The sequence below is a fragment of the Cervus canadensis genome, chromosome 18 (assembly GCF_019320065.1).
Source record: "Cervus canadensis isolate Bull #8, Minnesota chromosome 18, ASM1932006v1, whole genome shotgun sequence".
Lineage (NCBI taxonomy): Eukaryota > Metazoa > Chordata > Mammalia > Artiodactyla > Cervidae > Cervus > Cervus canadensis.
This window is the reverse complement of record NC_057403.1, coordinates 56454289-56476370: the sequence shown is the minus strand read 5'-3', so window position 1 is coordinate 56476370 and position 22082 is coordinate 56454289. Positions and strand designations below refer to the sequence as shown.

The 22082-nt window shown below is 45.3% G+C and overlaps 1 protein-coding gene and 1 non-coding gene across 3 annotated transcripts in view; both read left to right on the top strand.

The window, feature by feature from the left end:
- HSD17B2 (hydroxysteroid 17-beta dehydrogenase 2) overlaps positions 1-22082 on the top strand; it is an 85597-nt gene that overhangs the window by 5563 nt on the left and 57952 nt on the right. The gene's annotated exons all lie outside the window — the stretch shown is intronic.
- LOC122421806 lies at positions 9801-9902 on the top strand. The gene has a single exon (XR_006263620.1). It is a non-coding gene; the product is annotated as a U6 spliceosomal RNA (small nuclear RNA).

Genomic DNA, 22082 nt, shown 5'->3' with positions numbered 1-22082 from the left:
CAACTTCAGCTTCTTCAGCATTACTGGTTGGGACATAGACTTGGATTACCATGATATTGAATGGTTTGCCTTGGAGATGAGCAGAGATCATTCTGTCGTTTTTGAGATTGCACCCAAGTACTGCATTTCAGACTCTTTTGTTGACTATGAGAGCTACTCCATTTCTTCTAAGGGATTCCTGCCCACAGTAGTGGATATAATGGTCATTTGAGTTAAATTCACCCATCCCAGTCCATTTTAGTTCGCTGATTCCTAAAATGTTGACGTTCACTCTTATCATCTCCTGTTTGATCACTTGCAATTTGCCTTGATTCATGGACCTAACATTCCAGGTTCCTATGCAATAGTGCTCTTTACAGCATTGGACCTTGCTTCCATCATCAGTCACATGCATAGCTGGGTGTTGTTTTTGTTTTGGCTCCATCCCTTCATTCCTTCTGGAGTTATTTCTCCACTGATCTCCAGTAGCATATTGGGCACCTACCAACCTGGGGAGTTAATCTTTCAGTGTCCTATCTTTTTGCCTTTTCATAGTCTTCATGGGGTTCTCAAGGCAAGAATACTGAAGTGGTTTCCCATCCCCTTCTCCAGTGGGCCACATTTTGTCAGAACTCTCCACCATGACCCGTCCATCTTGGGTGGCCCTACAAGCCATGGCTCATAGTTTCATTGAGTTAGACAAGGCTGTGGTCCATGTGATCAGATTGGTTAGTTTTCTGTGATGGTGTTTTTCAGTCTGTCTGTCCTCTGATGGAGAAGGATAAAAGGCTTATGGAAGCTTCCTGATGGGATAGACTGACTGAGGGCATACTGGGTCTTGATCTGATGGGCAGGGCCATGCCCAGTAAATCTTTAATCCAATTTTCTGTTGATGGGTGGAGCTGTGTTCCCTCCCTGCTATTTACCTGGGGCCAAACTGTGGTGGAGGCAATGAAGATAAGGATGACCTCCCTCAAAAGGTCCCATGCATGCACTGCCACACTCAGCGCCCCCAGCCCTGCAGCCGGCCACCGCCGACCCTCGCCTCCACCAGAGACTCCCAGACACCCACAGGCAAGTCTCCTGTGGGGTCACTGTTCCTTTCTCGGTCCTAGTGCACAAAGTTCTGTTGTGCCCTCCAAGAGTCACAGTCCTGTGTAAGTTCTGGCAGCTCTATAGTGGGGTTAATGGTGACCTCTTCCAAGAGGAGTTATGCCATACCCACACCCAGAGCTCCTGACCACTACCTCCACAGGAGATGCTCAAACACAGTTCTGTCTCAGTCTCTGTGGGGTCCCTGCGTCCTGTGCACAAAGTTTGTTTGAGTCCTCTGAGTGTCTCTGGCAGGAATGGGGTTTGATTCTAAATGCGAATTTGCCCCTCCTACCATCTTGTTGGGGCTTCTCCTTTGCTGTTGGACGTGGGATATCTCCTCACAGCCGCTCCAGCACCTACCATTTTACTGGGGTTTCTCTGACCTTGGACGTGGGGTATCTCCACACGGCTGCTCCAGCACAGCATGGCTGCCACTTGCATTTAGGACTTCTAAATGCACTTTCTGCCGTTAGAGTGGTATCATCCTCATAAATGAAGTTGTTGATGTTTGTCCCACCGATGTTGATTCCAGCTTGTAACTCATCTAGCCCGGCATTTCTCCTGATGTGCTCAGCATATAGATTAAACAAACAGGGTGACAGCAGGCAGCCCTGTCACATTCCTTTCTCGGTCTTGAACCAATCAGTTGTTTCATACAGGGTTCTAACTGTTGCTTCTTGACCCACATACATGTTTCCCAGGAGACAGGTAAGATGGTCTGGTATTCCCATCTCTTTAAGAGTTTTCCACAGTTTATTATCATCCGCACAGTTGAAGGCTTTGGCATAGTCAATGAAACAGAGATAGATGTTTTTCTGAAATTCCCTAGCTTTCTCTATGATCCAGCGAATGTTGGCAATTTGATCTCTGGTTCCTTTTCTTTTTCTAAACCCAGCTTGGACATCTCGAAGTTCTTGGTTCACATAATGCTGAAGCCTAGTATGCAAGGATTTAAGCATGACCTTATTTCACGGGAGATGAATGCAATTATCCGATGGTTAGAACATTGTTTAAGTACTACCCTTCTTGGGAATTGGGATGAGAATTGACCTTTTCCAGTCCTATGGCCACTGCTGGGTCTTCCAGACATATTGACTGCAACACCTTGATGGCATCGTCCTTTAGGGTTTTGAATAGTTTCACTGGAATTCTGTCACATCCACTAGCTTTATTAACAGCAGGGCTTCCTAAGGCCCACTTGACTTCCCTCTCCAGAATATCTGGCTATGGGTGACTGACTGCTCCACCATAGCAATCCAGTTCATAAGTCATTAAAGAATAAGTCATCATGACTTGGAACAGCTTTTGCTTCAGGTTGGCTTATATTATAAATCAGTACACATTTTAGGGTTGGGGTGTACATAGAGAAATGTGGCAGTGTACCTCAAAACCACAAATGTTATTCTTTTACTTGATAATTCAAGATTTGGACATGTCTCTCTCTTTTTTTTTTTTGGACATGTCTCTTAAAGAAGTAATCTGAAATGTGAGAAAAAGGATAGATGCAAACCAAACTGGTACATTTACAAAATTATTTAAAATTGTGAAGTATCAAAAGCAATCGAAATGGTGACAACATTGTAAAATTAGAAAGAAAGCAACAAATGTCATTAAAATGAAGAAAAAACAAAATGGTGACAAATGATGATATAGTCTCTGGATGTAAAATGAGAATTTGAAAAATTCATATAAAATGACCTGACAACTGTGCTATAACATGGAAACTGAACTAAGGGAAAGCACCAGGGGATCCTGGTGTTTGGCTAAGATTATATCCGTGTCACATGAACGTGAAAAGCACTAGAAGGAAATAGTCTGTGAATGGTTGGATCAGAGTACTTAGATTTGTTTTTCCCTCAGAACTTGTCTAATGTAGTTATATTACTTACATAACTGTGGACTTTAAAAATATTCATAATCTAAAAGTTGAGAATTATGTTTTACTTGGTGGAAATTTTTAGGGCCTCAAGCCAAGCCTCTCAAGCTGTTACTTGAGACAGCATCTCAAGAAACCCTGAGAAAATTGCTCGGAGGAGGCGAGGAGAGGAGACCGGTTACACAGAACTTTTGAAACAAAGGGCAGGTAGTCTGAACATCAGAAGGCTATTGTTAATTAAAGAAGATCAAATATCCTAAGTTAAGGAACTTGGGGCTTTTCTCTGTATGGGAAGATGCGGCTCACTAAAATCTTTCCTTTCATACAGGCCTTGGCTGCCTGGGGCCAGCATCCTGTGTTTTCACATCCTGAGCTTCCTTTCCTCAGGGTTCAACTGCAGGGAGTGGCTGAAGTCTGATGGCTGCTAGGTGGGAAGTATTCTTTTCCTTCCTGAGTGCCCTTAGGGTTCACCACCTCACTTTGGAGGGTTGCAATCCCTGATGACTGTGACATTCTTATTTATGGATATAACAGGAAATATTCCATTTCTCATAACAAAACCATTTAACAAAGAGATCATATTAAAAGGATAAAGTCCACTGTAGTGTCTACTTAATTATGGACCCAGGTGTAGGACAATTACAAGTTCAAAAAACCTTTTTCCTTGAGTCCCCTATTTCACTTTGCTAAGATAAAGGGCTTTTGTCTCCGAGACATATAATTATAGCACATAGGGCATTCAAACCCATGTTTGTCTTCAAGGCCCCGCAGGCTTATGGCAGTCAGTCAATTTTTTTAAATGGCTGTGAGATTAGTGAAGAGCCCAGCCACTCTGCAACAGCATGTCTAGCACCGTGGAGGAAAAAGAGGGTTGAGGCCTGACAAGCTTGGGTTGGAACCTTGCATGCACCTTGCCTCAGGGTAGGTTCTCTAGGGGCAGGGATCGAGGTGAAGATTTGTGTGAAAGGAATTTATTGGAAAGGTTGATAGGTTAAGGGTGAAAGGTCCTGGAGTAGGGAAGATGAACAGGGAAGGGGAGGAGGCCAAGCCCCAATTCAGCAACAAGGGAAGTGCGTTTGGCTCCTGTATTAGCTCAGGAGCCCGGGGAAGATCAGGAGGCCCGGGTGTCACAGGGAGAGCTGTCCTCAATGCGGGCCAGGGGATACCCTCATACCTGTCAATAACTAGTTAAGGGCTGTCACCCCCACCCCCTTTGGCAAGAGGAGGAGAGGCTTAAACTCCAGCTGGCTCTCCCTGCTGTGTGTGCACTTGGTCGCTCAGTCGAGTCTGCGACCCCTTGGACTGTAGCCCGCCAGGCTCCTCTGTCCGTGGGGATTCTCCAGGCAAGAATACTGGTATAGATTGCCATGGCCTCCTCCAGAGGATCTTCCCAACTCAGGGACTGAACCCAGGTCTCCTGCATTGCAGGCGATTCTTTACCATCTGAGCCACCAGGGAAGCCCTCTGGCTTTCCATGGACACTGCCTAAAAGGACCCCAGCATTCTGGGCAGCCGGTCGACCAGATCACAGGTTCTGCTTGCTGGGAGTGAAGTGTGCTGTGGATGAGAGCCCCTCCAGATGGTCAAGGCGCATATACACTACCGTGTGCAAAATAGAGAGCTGGGGGAAGCTGCCGTGTAGCACGGGGGGGTCAGCTCAGCGCTCTGTGATGACCTAGTGTACCCGGATCGCAGGATCCCACCAAACACCACAGGAGCCGCGGATCGACGCAAAAGCAGTGAGGAACTTTATTACACGCTGGAGCACGGACTCTCTTCACACAGTGGGGAAGGAGCCCCGAGTGAAAGCGGCGAATCTTTTTTATACTGTATAGCAGGGGAAGCGGGAAGGGAAGCTTAAGGGGATTGGTTAATTCATACTGTGCAGCAGGGGAAGCGGGAAGTCTTGGTGGGGTGAGGGTGGGGTGAGGGACTTTCCCGCCCTTCTTAGATTGCCTAGGGGTGGAGGGCAACTTGTCTCCTTCTGATTGGTTGGTTTGAAAAAGTTTTTTTCTTCTTCTCGGGAGGAGTTTTCACTCAGAATGGCAGTGCTATCTAAAATGGAGTCGTTTTGAATTTTTCTTTCACACTAGAGGAGTGGGAAGGGGCTTCCCGCGGGGGCTCAGATGCTGAAGGCTCTGCCTGTAATACGGGAGACCCAGGTTTGATCCCTGGGTTGGGAAGACCCCTGGAGGAAGGAAATAGAGGGGTGGGATTGGGGTGAGGTGGGAGAGAGGCCAAAGAAGGAGGGGATAAATGTGTGTGCTTGTCTGCTAAGTGCCTCAGTCGTGTCCGGCTCTTTGTGACCCCATGGACTATAGGCCACGCCCTCCTCCAAGGGATCTTCCCCATCCAGGGACTGAACCCGCGTCACCTGAGCTGGCAGGAGTGTTCTTTACCATTAGCACCACCTGGGAAGCCCCAGATATATGTATGCATATAGATATCCTGGAGGAGGGAATGGCAACCCACTCCAGTGTTCTTGCCTGGAGAATCCCATGGACAGAGGAGCCTGGAGGGCTACAGTCCATGAAGTCACAAAGAGTGGTACATGACCGAAGTGACGTAGCACACATCCATAGTTAATTTACATCATTGTACAGCAGAAATTAGCACAATACTGTAAAACAATTATACTCCAATTAAAACAATTTTTTAAAATGGTCAAGGATCTGGGGCAGTCTGATATCTGCTAGATAGCTCTTACTAGCAGTGAGATCTTTCAAAGTACCTGGTTTTAGGCTTTAAACTGGTTTCTCCTCTGTAAACTGGAAATGATCACACACACACACACACACACACTCACACTCACAGTTATAGATGGAGTTAGTGGATGAGAAAGAGGAGGGGGAGGGAGGAAGAGAGGTGATTTTGTCTGTTGATGTGGTAATGGGTGAGGTTAGGTAGGATAAAAAGAGAACCAAAAGGAAAAACAATGGCTGACAAAGAAATGGAGGGTGAAAGGTCGGGCATGCCCCGGGAAAGTGCCGCAAGGCAAATTCCGGAGGCTGGCTAAACTTCCGGGGACCGACCCCCTGCAGCCTGGTCCAATCAGGTACCGACCTGGAGCCCTCGGACACTGACCACCGCTGTAGCCCACGCTTTCTTCCTTATATGAAAAGACCTGGCTTAAACGCCGGCCCTGGCTATAAAACCCCTCCCCACCCCTCATACCTCGCAGACTCCCTTTGTCTCCTCACTCACCCGCCCCCCGGAGTTCTGCCCAAGAGCCACCGCTCAATAAAGGCCTTTACCACCCGGTCATTAGAGGCGGCTTTTTTCCTCCCGCGGCGTTTTTCTAACAGAGGGTACCTCCAGAAGGATTCCCAGAGTAGCATGAAGCCCAGTGTTGGGTGTGGGAGGGAGCTCATTAGGATCTGAAAAAGTTACTTTCTACAAGGAAAATAAGGTCTTCCAGGCAACTGGTTAATCAGCCATGACACACACAGCCAGCACTCATTAAAACTTGTTCAGTTGGATATTTTTTTTGAATTGCATAATTTTTAATGAAATTTTCAAAACTAGGTACAATGGAAGAGAGATCAGGGAAGGGAAGAAGAATATGTTTGATGTGGAAGTCTTTATTGTACGCCCCAAACAGAGTCCTAGGTGGATGGTCACCCCTTTCTAGGACTTACTAAACAGTCCAATTTGTGTTCTAAAATGGAATACTGTTGGCATCAGCTTGGGATTTAGATTCCTTTGAATTTGTTTTTCTGGCGGCATTGGTGAGGGGGTGGAGGGGCGTGTAACACGTGGCTTGTGGGGGATCTTACTTCCCTGTCCAAGGATTGAACCTGCACTCTCAGCAGTGAAAGTCAGGAGTCCTAATCACTGGACCACCAGGGAATTCTCTGGGCTCCTTTAAACTTAACATTAGACTGCTGAAGTGGATAAGCATTGACAGTGGGTGGTGGTGGTTTAGTCGCTACTTCTGACTCTTGAGACCTCATGGACCGTAGCCCACCAGGTTCTTCTGCCCGTGGGATTTTCCAGGCAAGAGTAACATGGAAACTTACATTACCATATGTAAAATAGAGAGCCAACAGAAATTTGCTGTATGTCTCAGGAAACTCAAACAGGGGCTCTGTATCAACCTAGAAGGTTAGGATGGGGAGGGAGATGGGAGGGAGGTTCAAAAGATGGGGGGGATATATGTATACCTATGGCTGATTCATGTTGAGGTTTGACAGAAACAATGAAATTCTGTAAAGCATTTACCCTTCAATTAAAAAAAAAAGAATACTGGAATGAGTTGCCATTTCCTTTTCTAGGCTGACAGTGGACTAGGGACTAAAGGAAATAACATCTCTGCACTCAGAGCTCTACATACTTTTTTTTTTTTTTTTTAGTTGGAGGCTAATTACTTCACAACATTTCAGTGGGTTTTGTCATACATTGATATGAATCAGCCATAGATTTACACATATTCCCCATCCCGATCCCCCCTCCCACCTCCCTCTCCACCCGATTCCTCTGGGTCTTCCCAGTGCACCAGGCCCGAGCACTTGTCTCATGCATCCCACCTGGGCTGGTGATCTGTTTCACCATAGATAGTATACATGCTGTTCTTTTGAAATATCCCACCCTCACCTTCTCCCACAGAGTTCAAAAGTCTGTTCTGTATTTCTGTGTCTCTTTTTCTGTTTTGCATATAGGGTTATCGTTACCATCTTTCTAAATTCCATATATATGTGTTAGTATGCTGTAATGTTCTTTATCTTTCTGGCTTACTTCACTCTGTATAATGGGCTCAGTTTCATCCATCTCAAAAATATGGAACGCTTCACGAATTTGCGTGTCTCTTGCGCAGGCCTGCTAATCTCTCTGATCGTTCCATTTAGTAATGTGCCGGAGGAGCCACTCTACATACTTTTTATATTATGTTTCCACAACTTAATATAACATCTATGAATGAGAATCGTATTGTCCAATAGTCCTCTGGAATACTACCACATTCAGTTCAGTTCACTCCCTCAGTCTTGCCATCTTTGCGACCCAGGATGCAGCACACGCAGTTCTCCCTTCCAACAATTCCTGGAGCTTACTCAAACCATGTGCATTGAGTTGGAGCATCCAACCATCTCATCCTCGGTCATCACTTTCTCCACCTTCCAATCATTTCCCAGATCAGTCTTCTCAAAGAATCAGTTCTTCAGTATTATAGGTGCCAAGTCATAGAGTTTCAGCTTCAGCATCATCTTCCAATGAACATTCAGGACTATTTCCCTTTAGGATGGGTGTTGGATCTCCTTGCAGTCCAAGGGACTCTCAAGAGTCTTCTCCAACACCACAGTTCAAAAGCATCAATTCTTTGGCACTCAGCTTTCTTTATAGTCCAACTCTCACATCCATACATGACTACTAGAAAAACCATAGCTTTGACTAGATAGATCTTTATTTGCAAAGTAATATCTCTGCTTTTTAACATGTTGTCTAGGTTGGTCATAACTTTTCTTCTAAGGAGCAAGCGTCTTATGAGACTAAACCCAGCTCAGACCCATCTGCCACCCAAAGCCTTGCTCTTAACAGCTGTCACTATCAGTGCCATAGCTACAGTTACCAGTCGGCTATAAATGTTTCAAGAATATAAAATGTGTCCATTCATCAGCAAGTAAGTGTTGAACATCTTTTATGGGCACAAGACCCTGCTTGACACATAACTTGGTAGTTGTCTGGATGCAGAATATGCTCATGAGAGAAGATAAAATGAAAGGTACCACAGATGGGGATGAGGATGCCTTAAAAGGGTGATAATGGAGAGATGCCATATGGTGAATCTAACTTCAGGTTTGAGTTTGAGGGCAGTGAGGGGACCGTTGGAAATACAGACCTAGATCTTGATTAGGTTTGGAGAAGGAGAATGGAGAAAGAGAAACACAAGCAACATATCATGGTTAATGCTTCAAGGGAAGAGGTCATTGGTATGTATTGTAAGAAATCAATATAGTCTTCAGTGAGTGTATAATTTAGTCAGTCTATCAGATTGTTTTTAATGAACACATATCCTCTTTGATCATTCATTTTAAGCTTAACCTTAGCATTCTACAGAGAGGCATAAAAAAGGTATTGCTAACTTGGGTAATTTTGTAAAATCTGAATGGGGACTTTATTAGGCATTTTAGATGGCGTGTTGAGGTTGGCAGATATACTCATGGAATGAAGTTCCCCCAAATGTGTTGTAAGCTGTTTGATGGCAGAGACCAGATCTCTTTTATGACCAAGTTCCTTCTCTGTCTCTGAGCACATTAGACCCATCTCAGTGTTCATGAGTGAGAGAGCCATTAGTGAATGAACCAAGTGGGTGAAATGTCCTCTCCTTGTCGTGGTCATTGGTTGGACACAATGGGTTTGTCCCCATAGACTCCCCTGCTTAAGGACTTATCTCTGCTGGTTCTTTTTCCTGAGGTCACCCGTGTAGAAAGGTCAGAGTGACTTGGCTGAGTTGCGGAGGGCCCATTGCTCTGTAGAGACGCCATTCTCGGCTTTCTCTGGACAGGGCTTTGTGATGAATTGGTTCGAAGCGTGCGCCTGGTCACCCAGGATGCAGCACGAACAGAACACCCTCTGGTCATACCCCGCTGCTGAAGCTGCTCTCCCAAGTGTCACTGGTACCCTCCTCGTCCCCCGAGCATGGCTCCCACGCCAGCACTGCTGACTGTGTTTTCCTTCTTGACACGGCCTCCTTTGCCTTCCAGAACACTATAAGTCCACGCTTCTCCCCCACTGCTCTGTCCTCTGACTCCTGCCTGTCCTTCTTCTTACCCCTCCCACTTAGGTGGCCTTTGTCCTTAGCCCTCTTCAGAAAGATTCCTGGTCCAAACAAGTTCATCTCAAAAAAGCCATCAAAGTGCTCGCTTCAGCAGCACATATACTAAAATTGGAATGACACAGATTAGCTTGACCCTGGGGCAAGGATAACACACAAATACATGAAGTGTTCCATATTTCTCATGTTGTGGTATGGCAGAAATTAGCGCAACAATGTAAAGCAATTAGACTCTTATTAAAAAAATTTTTTTTGAAGATTGATCTAAGATTATCCTTGCTTACTGCCTTGTGGACATAGCTGCCTTGTCCATTTGTTTTTCAGTCTGAACCTTGATTGCCCCACACATTTTGGTGTCCCCTATTTATATTCCTAACAATGAACCCTTTCCAGATGCTGGTCCTTTGCATCATCCCCTACCCTCCAGTGCTGGGCCCTCAGAGCTGGTGATTAGATGAGATCATAGGATGTCAATAAGTATGCACTAGGACACAGTGTGGGCAGAGGTTCTGAATCAAGGCCAGGGACATCAGGTTAAGGAGTAGATGGTTCAGATAGTTCTGCTGCACTGAACAAAATGGAGAAAAACAGACACCCGGGGGTAACACAAGTCAGTGAATCCAGGTGCCGAAGAGGATAAGACAGGGCTAGGTAAGCAGGGAGCAGGAGGGAGTCTAGGACAGACATGGAGTGGAATGGAGGAGCATGTCTGGCTTGGGTGATCCAGGGACGTCTACATCCATCCCACCCACCATTGTCACAAAGGGGCATCTCCTCTTTAACATAGAATTTACCGCACCCAGCATGTGCTCCCTGGCCCCCACTTCCACTCCCTTGCCCACTGGTATGCCTTATGAGTTCCTCTGTGCTCAGATTTTCCATCTCACATGGATTTCAGGCCATAAACAGGACACTGAAAAGATACATGTCCGCTGAAAAACAATTCTAAAATTCAAAAACAGAAGCTATTAGGGACCTGTGTGGAATGCTCTTTGTGTGCAGAGGACTCAAGGCCCAGGGACTGCACTGGATGGATCTTAACTTGAAACAGTCAGCGCCCAACATGGTCTTAGGTTGAGTGAAACCCCAGTGTCATCTTTATGGGTCAAAGGCTTTGATAGGGCAATTGAAACACTGGGAAGGGATCTGGGTTTCATTGAATCCTGTTTTGAAAAAATAACTTTATCTATTTGTATTTTTGGCTGTGCTGGATCTTCGTTGCCCATGGGCTATTATCTAGCTGCAGCAAGCAGGGGTTACTCTTGTTGCGGTGTGTGGGGTGCTCACTCTAGTGGCTTCTCTTGTTACAGACACGGACTCTGGGGCGCGTGGGCTTCACTAGTTGCAGCACGTGGGTTTCAGTAGTTGTGGCTCCTGGGCTCTAGAGCACAGGCTCAGTAGTTGCAGTGCACGGACTTAGTTAAGCCACAGCATGTGGGATCTTCCTGGACCAGGGATTGAACCTGTGTCTCCTGTGTTTCCAGGCAGATTCTTTGCCACTGAGCCACCAGGGAAGCCCTGAATCCTATTTTCTTATAAACACTCATATTTACTGAGGTCCTGTAGCCTAGAAAGTCAAACCAAACCTGGGCATCACTAAAAAGAAGAATAGAAACAAAACCAAAACTCTGTTCCTCTTTTGAAACAACACAGGTGCATCTAAGTGCAGGTCTGGTCACTGTCATTCAGGGTGAATAGTATCATGTAGTGGTTAAGACCGCATACTTAGGACAATGACTGATGCATTTACTAACTCCTGCCTTGCCATTTATTAGTTTTTTGACCTAGGGCAAATTAATCTACCTGCCAGAACCTCAGTTTCTTTATCTGTTAAATGGAGATAATCATATACTGATCTCACTGGGACTGCTGCCAGGATGAAATGAGACAATACACATAAAGGGCCATCTGTAGGTGGTAACTATACGTCTATCCAGTGCTAGTCATTGCAAATATAATTTTTATAATGAGCCAAATTATGCCTCCTTGGAACATTCATCAGTGCAGTTAGTTCTGCCCTTGGAAGTCACATAATCTGATTAAACCACTCTTTTGCATGGTAGCCCTTGAAAAATGTGAAGACTCTGTCATATCATAGCCAAATCTGCTTTGAACTAAATCTTCTGATCCGTTTTACCTTTCCCTACCATGGCCTGGTTTCAACTTTCACCATTCTATTAAGTTTCCTCTGAACCCTTTCCAATTTCTTCACATTCCTTTGAGATGTTGACTCAGATTTAACATCATGTACCATCTTGGTATTAGCAATACAAACCAAACTGGAATTAATGAAATAAAATTAAATCAGTATACATGCAAAGTTCTTCCTTGGATGTTGTTGCTTTGTTTGGTGGGGTCAGTTCATAAGACCCTTTCTAATATTCCCAGCTGAGTTCTGAACTCATAGAGATAGGCAGGTGGAAATCAAGATGTCAGTTTTATTCCTGATATAAGCCTTGAAGAAGGTATCTTAGTTGTGTAGTAATAATGGTGCATTGGAAAAGACCCTGATGCTGGGGAAACTTTGAGGGAAGGAGAAGAAGGGGGTGACAGAGGATGAGATGGTTGGATGGCATTATTAACTCAATGGACACGAGTTGGAGCAAACTCCAGGAGATAGTGAAGGACAGGGAAGCCTAGAGTGCTGTAGTTCGTGGGGTCACAAAGAGTCAGACAGACTTAGTGACTGAACAACAGTAAATGGTGCATCCAGTCAAGGCAGGGCTGAAAAGACTCAAGCCTTGCCCACAAGGTAGGACTTGGGTTGGACAGCTAGGCTATCATAGCCCAATAACACAGGTGTTTTGCAGGCTGGGAGATGCTGAGAAAGAGAGGAGAGCTTCCATGTGACACTCTGGCCTCTTGATTTGTCTCCTCTGCTTCTCTCAGTCCTGATCATTTGCTCTGAACTGTCCTTTTGGTTCTTCTGCTAGAGAGAGAAGAGATCTTTGCCGCCACTGAAACAGTCTCCAAAAATTCTTTCTGTCAAATCACCAACCAGATGCTTTGCTCCACCTCCCAAGGGGCAGGAAGGAGTGGGAGACACAGCAGGGCTAGTGTCACACTAATAGATGTCCCTCTACACTGAAGGAAGCATGTGCAGTGGGGAAGAAGTGTTCCCCTCCTAATATTAGGCTTAGAAAACCAGCTCTCTGGATGGAGAATGCTGTATCTAAACTGTGGCTTGTATGATAGAGATCCAGGGAGGTTTGACTACAAACTTAAACAGGGTCAATGGTGGGCTGTTTTCCCACAACCTATCCCCCACACCCATTCCATCACACACATATAAACATATATACACAGATGTACTCTTAAGATGCACAACATCTAAAAGAAGGTATTAGACCACTCACTAGCTCTGGGCCCTTGAACAAGCTGCTTCACCTCTCTGAGGTTAATTATCTTTATGTAGAATGAGGGAACCATGATGGTGTGTCTTCACAGTTCATGTTTGCGATTACCACTCATCAACTGCCTCCTGAGCACACTTGACATACAATGGGGAGCGAAGACAGACAGGGTCTCTGCCCTCTTGAAGCTTAGTTCCAGTGGAGAAGAACACAGTACAAACCAATAAAGAGATAAGATAATCCCAGCCCAGCAAGGATTTGGTGGCATGAAGAGTGACCCTTCCTTCACTGCTGAGGACCACTTTGTACTGGAGGCTATCTATGTGTTAGGAACTGTGACAGGCACTGTGATTAGCATTCTCCTAATTTCATTTAATTTTCACAAATACCTTATGAATAATGAAAAGCTTTAGGTAGGGTGAATATATGCAACAAGCCCAATATCCATGTTCTAAAATCACCTGTAGTCCATGGAATTTTCCAGGCCAGAATACTGGAGTGGGTAGCATTTCCCTTCTCCAGGGGATCTTCCCAACTCAGGGATTGAACCGAGGTCTCCTGCATTGCGGGTGGATTCTTTACCAGCTGACTTCCCTGGTGGCTCAGATAGTAAAGTGCCTGCCTACAATGCAGGAGACCCGGGTTCGATCCCTGGGTCAGGAAGATCCCCTGGAGAAGGAAATGGCAACCCATTCCAGTACTCTTGCCTGGAAAACCCCATGGAGGGAGGAGCCTGGTAGGCAACAGTTCATGGGGTCACAAAGAGTCGGACACGACTGAGCGACTTCACTTGAAAATCATAATTGAGACATTGATAGATAATGTCTATTATTAATCCCACTCAAAGATGTAGAAGTTGAGGCTTTCAAGAGATTACACAATTAAGATCATATAATGTAAAAGAAGTAAGTGTCAGTGCTAGAATTTAAATGCAATATTCTCTCTCTTTGGCTTCCAAGGTGGCTCAGACAGTAAAGAATCTGCCCATAGTGAGGGAAACCCCGGATTAATCCCTGGATCGGAAAGATGCCCTGGAAAAGGGCATGGTAACCCACTCCAGTATTCTTACCTGGAGAATTCCATGGACAGAGGAGCCTGGTGGGCTACAGTCCACAGGGTCACAAAAGAGGTCAGACATGACTGAACGATCAGTTGTGCATGCACACACACACACACACAGTTATGCTGAATAAACTTATAGTGTTGTGAGGGGACCGATAAGAAGGAAGATATTACAAGGCAACATAACATGTGAGAATTCAGAGAAGTGAAAAGAAATAAGAAGAAATAAGACCACTTAGGAGGCCAAGGCAGTGGCCAGGAGTTTGGAGAGCAAGCAGCTGATTGGAGGGGCACAATGATGGGAGAACCAGAGCACTTACCAGCTCTTTGGGTCTAGGTGGTAAAGAAGAGGAGAGACTCACTACACATTAGACTTCTCCTACTATAACCCTCATCAAAGCTCTTTGCACTTTCTTTTGACCATCTGTCTTGCCAGATGGACTGCGAGTTCCATGAGGGCAGACAGTATGTAAAGCATGGTGCCCACAACAGGTTCAAGGAGTGACTTCATGAACAAAAATGAATGTAGACAATTCATTCTGAAGCTCCGAGAATGATTCTTCCTACTAAAAGAAACAATAGATTTTGAGAGGCTGAGGGAAAGAACCGACTTTGAAGAAAAGATAGAGCCTTTTCTTTGGGACACTTTCAATTTGAGATGTCAAGGTTGTATTCAGGTAGAGTGTCCAGATGCATTGCAAAAGTGGGTTAAGCTAGTCTTCCACAAAGGTAGGTTAAATAAAGCTCTGAAAGCTAAAACAATGCCTGAGCAATGAGTGTAGATAGAGATTGGAAAAAGGAACCGGGAACTTGGAGGAACAGTGGAGGCTACCCAGATCTATAGGATAGGAGGCAGAAGGTAGACCTGAAGGGTGCAGGGTGCCAAGGAAGAAGAAAGTTCCAAGGAGGAGAGTTTTAAATAACATCAAACATGGAGGACAGATTGAATGGGATGACAGGATACCTCTGGATTCTATGCTTTGGGGAAACTGATGAGAATGATTTCAGTAAAGGGTATAAGAAGGCCCCCCAGTGTAAGGACAGTGAAGGAGATGGTTGGGCAACTCTGAAGTTTTGAGAACACTGGTGGGAAAAGGAAGAAGCAAGATGGGAGATCAGGCCTAGGGAATAGTAAGATCAAACAAAGAAATTTGGGTGATGGGAAAATTTGGGGGAGTAGTTTTGGAGGCTCAAAAGACAGGAGATATTGACAATTCAAAAAGGTTGTGATAACTGATGAAATGGGAGGCTGTGGCCTGGAGGATGAACAAGAAGTAGAAGCAGTCACTGTCTCAGCTTTCATTCAATTTACTATTTCAATTTACTTATGTAGTGAGTCTTTAGTGGTTTGTGGTCCAATTATGCTTATAGGGTACTTACAAGAATACAATGATATAAAGCATGCCTGGTGTTCAGTACTGTACCTGGCTGCCTCGTACAGGGTTGGTGAATGCTACTGTAGGAAACTAGGGAAGACAGAAGACAAGTAATCAGAGAAAGCCTCATGTTGGAAGGAATACCAGCTATTTTTCTGGGCTGGAACAGGTAGTCTCCACATTGGACTCATCTCTCCATTCTTGCCAAGATAAATGGAATCTCTCTTGTTTATGCTTCTGTCATCACATTTATCTACCTTGATGAGTGTTTATTTAATGTCCTCTTCATTCTAGAACAATATCTCTTGACTGGGAAAGTTTTGCTTCCCAGGAGAAGTTTTAGCAATGACTGAAGATATTTTGGGTAGTGACAATTTGAGGGGATTGGAACAAGCTACTGGCATCTAATAGGTAGAAGCCAGGGAAGCTGCTAAACATCATACAATGCACAGGATGGTCCCCACAACAAATAATTCAGTTCAGTTCAGTCACTCAGTCGTGTCTGACTCTTTGTGACCCCATGAATCGCAGCACACCAGGCCTCCCTGACCATCACCAACTCCCAGAGTTCACTCAAACCCATGTCCATTGAGTTGGTGATGCCATCCAACCATCTCATCCTCTGTCATCCCCTTCTCCTCCTGCCTTCAATCTTTCCCAGCATCAGGGTCTTTTCAAATTAGTCAGCTCTTTGCATCAGGGGCCAAAGTATTGGAGTTTCAGCTTCAACATCAGTCCTTCCAATGAACATTCAGGACTGATCTCCTTTAGGATGGACTGGTTGGATCTCCCTGCAGTCCAAGGGACTCTCAAGAGTCTTCTCCAACACCACAGTTCAAAACCATCAATTCTTTGGTGCTCAGCTTTCTTTATAGCCCAACTCTCACATTCATACATGACCACTGGAAAAACCATAGCCTTGACCAGATGGACCTTTGTTGGCAAAGTAATATCTCTGCTTTTTAATATGCTGTCTAGGTTGGTCATAACTTTCCTTCCAAGGAGTAAGCGTCTTTTAATTTCATGGCTGCAATCACCATCTGCAGTGATTTTGGTCCCAGAAAAATAGTCAGCCACTGTTTCCACTGTTTCCCCATCTATTTGCCATGAAGTGATGGGACCAGACGCCATGATATTAGTTTTCTGAATGTTGAACTTTAAGCTAACTTTTTCACTTTCATCAAGAGGCTCTTTAGTTCTTCTTTACTTTCTGCCATAAGGGTGGTGTCATCTACATATCTGAGGTTATTGATATTTCTCCTGGCAATCTTGATTCCAGTTTGTGCTTCCTCCAGCCCAGCGTTTCTCATGGTGTACTCTGCATAGAAGTTAAATAAGCAGGGTGACAATATACAGCCTTGACGTACACCTTGCTGAGATTGAGACAGCCTGTCCTAAGGTGTGAGCTCTATATTGAAAGTGAGAGTGTTAGTTGCTCAGTCATGTTCAACTCTTTGCAACCCCATGGACTATATATAGCCTGCCAGGCTCTCCTGTCCATGGGATTCTCCAGGCAAGAATACTGGGCTGAGTAGCCATTTTCTTCTCCAGAGGATCTTCCCAACCCAGGAATCAAGCCTGGGTCTCTATCAGCGGCCCTGTCAGGGGCTATATCACTCTCATTGATCATGGTATCCCCAAGTGCCAGGTACAGATTAAGTCAATGATGGGTGTCCAATAATAATAAAAGGGAATAAAAGGAAATGGATAAAGAAGATGGGACACACACACACACAAACACACATGATGGAATATTACTCAACCATAAAGAAAAACAAAATCTTGCCATCTGTGACACCGATGGGCCTAGAGGGTATCATGAAGTGAAATAAGTCAGACAGAGAAAGACAGTGTATGAGTTCACTTATATGTGGCATCTAAAATGCAAGACAAATAAATAAACATGATAAAACAGATATAGGATTATAGATACAGAGAACAAACAGGTGGTAGGCAAGGAGAGAAATAGATGAGGGAGATTAAGAGATACAAAGTTCCAGTCATGGGTACAAGATGTACCCGTGTGGGAATGTTGTCAATAACTATGTCATATCTTTGTATGTTGACATATTATAACAAGACTCATCATGATGATCGTTTTGAAATGCATAGAAATACCAAATAGCTATAATGTATAGCAGGAAATAACACAGTCTTGTAGATCACTCATGCTTCAAAAATAAACAAACTCATAGAAAAAGAGGCCAAATTTGTGGTTACCAGAGATGAGGGTGGGGGAAGGAGGAAATGGGTGAAGGCAGTCAAAAGGTAGGGGGAAAAAAAGGAAATAGAGCGTTGAACTACAGCTTGAAGAATAGGCCCGGTCTCAATGTATTTTTCTCTGCTTTGAGTACATGGTGGCAGAGTATGCTGGGAGTTATTTGGAAAAAGGAGGTTGGAAAGAAGACTGTAAATATTCAATCCCCAATGGGATGGAAGAGATGAAGCAGCCCTCGGGCTTCAGCAGGAGACTGACACTGCTGTAAACAAGAGACTCTCAGAACAAAGGGTCTGGAACTGAAGGTAGCATGAGAACATCCCAGATGTTGAGCCGTTCTTTGTTTTGACAGATGGAACTCAGCCAACCACAGCCAAAGCAGCAGCAGAGGCAGGATTTTAAATAGACACAAAACAGAGTTCTTTTGGTAACACACAGAGGTGAGGCTTCTCAGCCAGCTGTGGGCTGCCATGGACACAGAGAAGGTCCCCTGCTTGGGGCAGATTCACAAGCACAGTTGCAAGGCCTCTTATGAGTAACTCCTCTTTCCAACACCTTACCTACCCAAGTACACTGGGTGTCTCAGACCTGCCGTGTCTGAAGGCGAGCTCTTGATCTGGGACCCCTCCTACCTGGCCCCAGCTCAGTCTTCCTCATCTGGAGGTCCACACGACCTAGCACCCTGGAGACCAGAATCCCTGTTTCTCCTCCTCTTCCTCCCCAGATGCAGTTCATAGCCAGGGCTGTAGCTGTCACTGATACACCCATTTCTCTCCTGTACCACCTCTGGGCTTAGTTAAGGCTGCCCTCATCTTCCTGGGCAGTTCCCAGTCTCTGGGATTCTACTCTTCCCTCACTGCCACTCCTTCTCTGCAGAGGAGCCAGAGTGCCCCTCTTCAGTTTTAGACCCTTTAAAGGCTTTCCATGGCAAAGAATAAAAAGCCAAACTTCTGCCCAAGGCCAGGGGCCCTGTACAACCTGGTCCCTCTCACTCTGTAACTTTCTCCCCTATTCCTCAGCTTGAGACACAAAGCTTTTCCTAGCGTTGTTGCCTTTACACATGCTTTCCCTCTCATCTGGAATGCTTGGGGCAGGCGAATAGGGCTAGCATCTTCTTCATCTTAATGCTGTTGTTGTTAGTCGCTAATTTATGTCTGACTCCTTGTGCCTCTATGGACTGCAGCACGCCAGGGTCCTGTATCCTTTACCATCTCCCAGAATTTGCTCAAATGCATGTCTGTTAAGTTGGTGATGCTATCTAACCATCTCATCCTCCACCACCCTCTTCTCCTTTTGCCTTCAATCTTTCCTATCATGAGGGTCTTTTCCAGTGAGTTGGCTCTTTGCTTCAGTTGGCCAAAGTATGGGAGCTTCAGCATCAGTTCTTCCAGTGAATATTCAGGGTTGATTTCCTTTAGGGTTGACTGGTTTGATCTTGCAGTCCAAGGGACTCTCAAGAATCTTCTCCAGCACCACAGTTCAAAAGCATCAGTTCTTCGATGCTCAGCACTCTTCATGATCCAGTTCTCACCTCCGCACATGACTACTGGAAAAACCATAGCTTTGACTACTTTGTCGGCAAAGGTCATCTTCATATCTTTGTCTTACTCAGGGTTCCTCAGTCTTGTGCCATTAACACTCTGGGCCAGAAAATTCTTTGTTTTGGGGGCTGTCTTATGCATTGTAGGATGTTTAGAAGGATTTATGGCCTCTACTCACTAGACGCTAATAGCACCCTACCTGCCGTCCCCGCCATTTCTTACTGTGATCACCAAAATTGTCTCCAGACAATGTCCCATGGGGACAAAATCACTTACCAGTTGAAACACTAGTGTCTTAAATATTACCCCGTTGAGTGAGCATTCCCTAGTGTTGGGACTTTAAGTCTCCAGCTGTTATTCTCAATCTCCTTATCTTACTTTGATATAGTACTTTTCTCATCTAGAAATTAAATACACATTTATTTATCTATTAAGTATCTGCACTCCCCTCTCCCCACTAGATTACCTTGACTATCTCACTCAGTTCTGCTTTACTCATATCTAACACAGCTGCTGGGACACAGTAGCTACTCAATAAACATGCATTGAAGAAGTGCATTCATGAATGTATGAATTCATGAATGTTTAAGTTCATGAATAAGCCAGGACTGCTGGGCATGTGAGTGGGAGATGACCTGGCATAACAGAAAGAGTATGAATTTTGGAGTCAGCAAATTCTGGCCTCCCACCTCTGGGTGATTAACACCGCAGAGCCTTAATTTATCTATAAAATCGGCAGACTGTCTTTGAGTGTTGGGTCAGCTCTCCCAGCTCCCAGGCATTCCTTCCCATGCCCTTGACAGCTGGAGTAGGTTTCCATCAGAGCTCACCATCACCAAGGGCAGGAATCAACACTGCACCCTCAAGGCCTTATTTGGTGCCAAGCATATCAATGATGACCTGTGTGCAGTGTGACCACAAATCACATTGTGTCCACGTTTTAACAACAGCGCTGTGGCCAGTCTGCTGAGATGATTCCCATGGGGCTGGTCGTTGGGAGGAAAATGGCCAACACCAAGTGCCCCCTTTGGTGGGTCGTGGGCCTGGGAAGGTGGTGCCCCTCTCTGCTGTGCGCTCACATTCAGGTGGGCTTCCCAGGTTCATGCAGAAATCTGGAAAGCTAGGCCTGGGTCTTCCTGTTTCTCCGCTCCTCCTCCTTCTCCAGGCTTTGTGAATAATGAAGTTGATGATGATATTTTCCGACTGTGTCTTAGACCCAGTGAACTGAATGTGGGCAGTAATGGCCTCCTCTTCCTCATTCACCAGAAAAGGGAAGGTCCATGTCTTCAAGATGGTTCTAGCAAGCAGTCTTTGTGAGTAGGGCTGTCAGTGAGTTTCTGTTAGTTCACAGCATGAGCCCCCTCAGGAGGCAGCCCTTTGAGGTCTCCTAGTGGCTTAAAAATCCCAACCAGGAGGCAAGCCCCAGGGGTTTGAATTTCCCTTGGACTGGCTCATTCCAGTCCCATCAGGCCAGCAAGTGGCAAAGCAGGGATCTGAATTTAGGACTTGTCTAGCTTCCTGTTTCCATGCTCAAAATTCACATCCCAGGGGGCAAACACCCTTTTCCCCAACCCCAGCAGAGTTGGACTGTCGTGTGGTGCCATGTGGTGTCCTGGAGATGCTTTGACAAGGGACCATATTCTGGGCAGCCTAAAACATCAGAATAGTTGGTATTTTTATTTTCATTGGAGTGTAGTTGATTTACAAGGCTGTGTGAGTTTCAGGCATACAGCAAAGTGATCAGTTATATCCAGACACATATACGCCTTTTAAAGATTCTTTTCTCATATAGGCCATCTCAGAATATTGAGTAGAGTTCCTTATGCTATGCAGTAGATCCTTGTTGGTTATCTATCTTATATATAATAGTGTGTGTGTGTGTGTGTGTGTCCATTGCAGGCTCCTGATTTATCCCTTCCCCTCCTTCCATTTTTAATTTGTTTTATGGCTCTGATGCCAGAACGCCACAATCAAGGTGTGAGTAGGGCCTCACTCCCTTTGAAGCCTCTAGAGAAGGAGGCCTCTTCCAGCATCCAGCGGCCACAGGTGATACTTGGCTTGTGGCAGCATAACTCTAATCTCTGCCTCCATCTTCACATGACAGTCTTCTGCCTGTGTGTCCAAATTTTCCTTTTCTAATAAGGACACCAGTCATATTGGAATATGGGCCCTCCCTACTTGCGTATGGCTTCCCTGGTGGCTCAGAGAGTAAAGTGTCTGCCTGCAATGCGGGAGACCTGGGTTCAATCCCTGGGTCAGGAAGTTCCCCTGGAGAAGGAAATGGCAACCCACCCCAGTATTCTTGCCTGGGAAATCCCATGGACAGAGGAGCCTGGTAGGCTACAGTCCATGGGGTCGCAAAGAGTCGGACACGACTGAGTGACTTCACTTTCTTCTTTCTTTTCTGCTGTGTATGACCTCATCTTAACTAATTTCACCTGCAACAAGCCCGTTCCTAAATAAAGGTCACATTTTGAGGTCCTAGAGGTTAGAACTTTCACATATCTTTTTGGGGGAAATAATGCAACTCATAAGATTCCCTCAAACCAAAGTAAGGTCCCATCAGAGGAAGTGAGGATGGATGTTTGAGCAGATGTGCTGGCCACGGGCAAATCCACATGGACCCACCCTTCTCCACGCATCTTCCCCACTTCTGCTTTCTATCCTGGAGACTGACCTCCGTCAGTGGAGAGAAAAGGTCAGAGGTTGTAGGAAGGGAGAAGCATGAAATAAGCTTATTCCTCCTGATGCCCTTTCTGCAGGGTCACTGATGTTGTTTAGGTCTAACTTTTTGCAACCCCATAGACTATAGC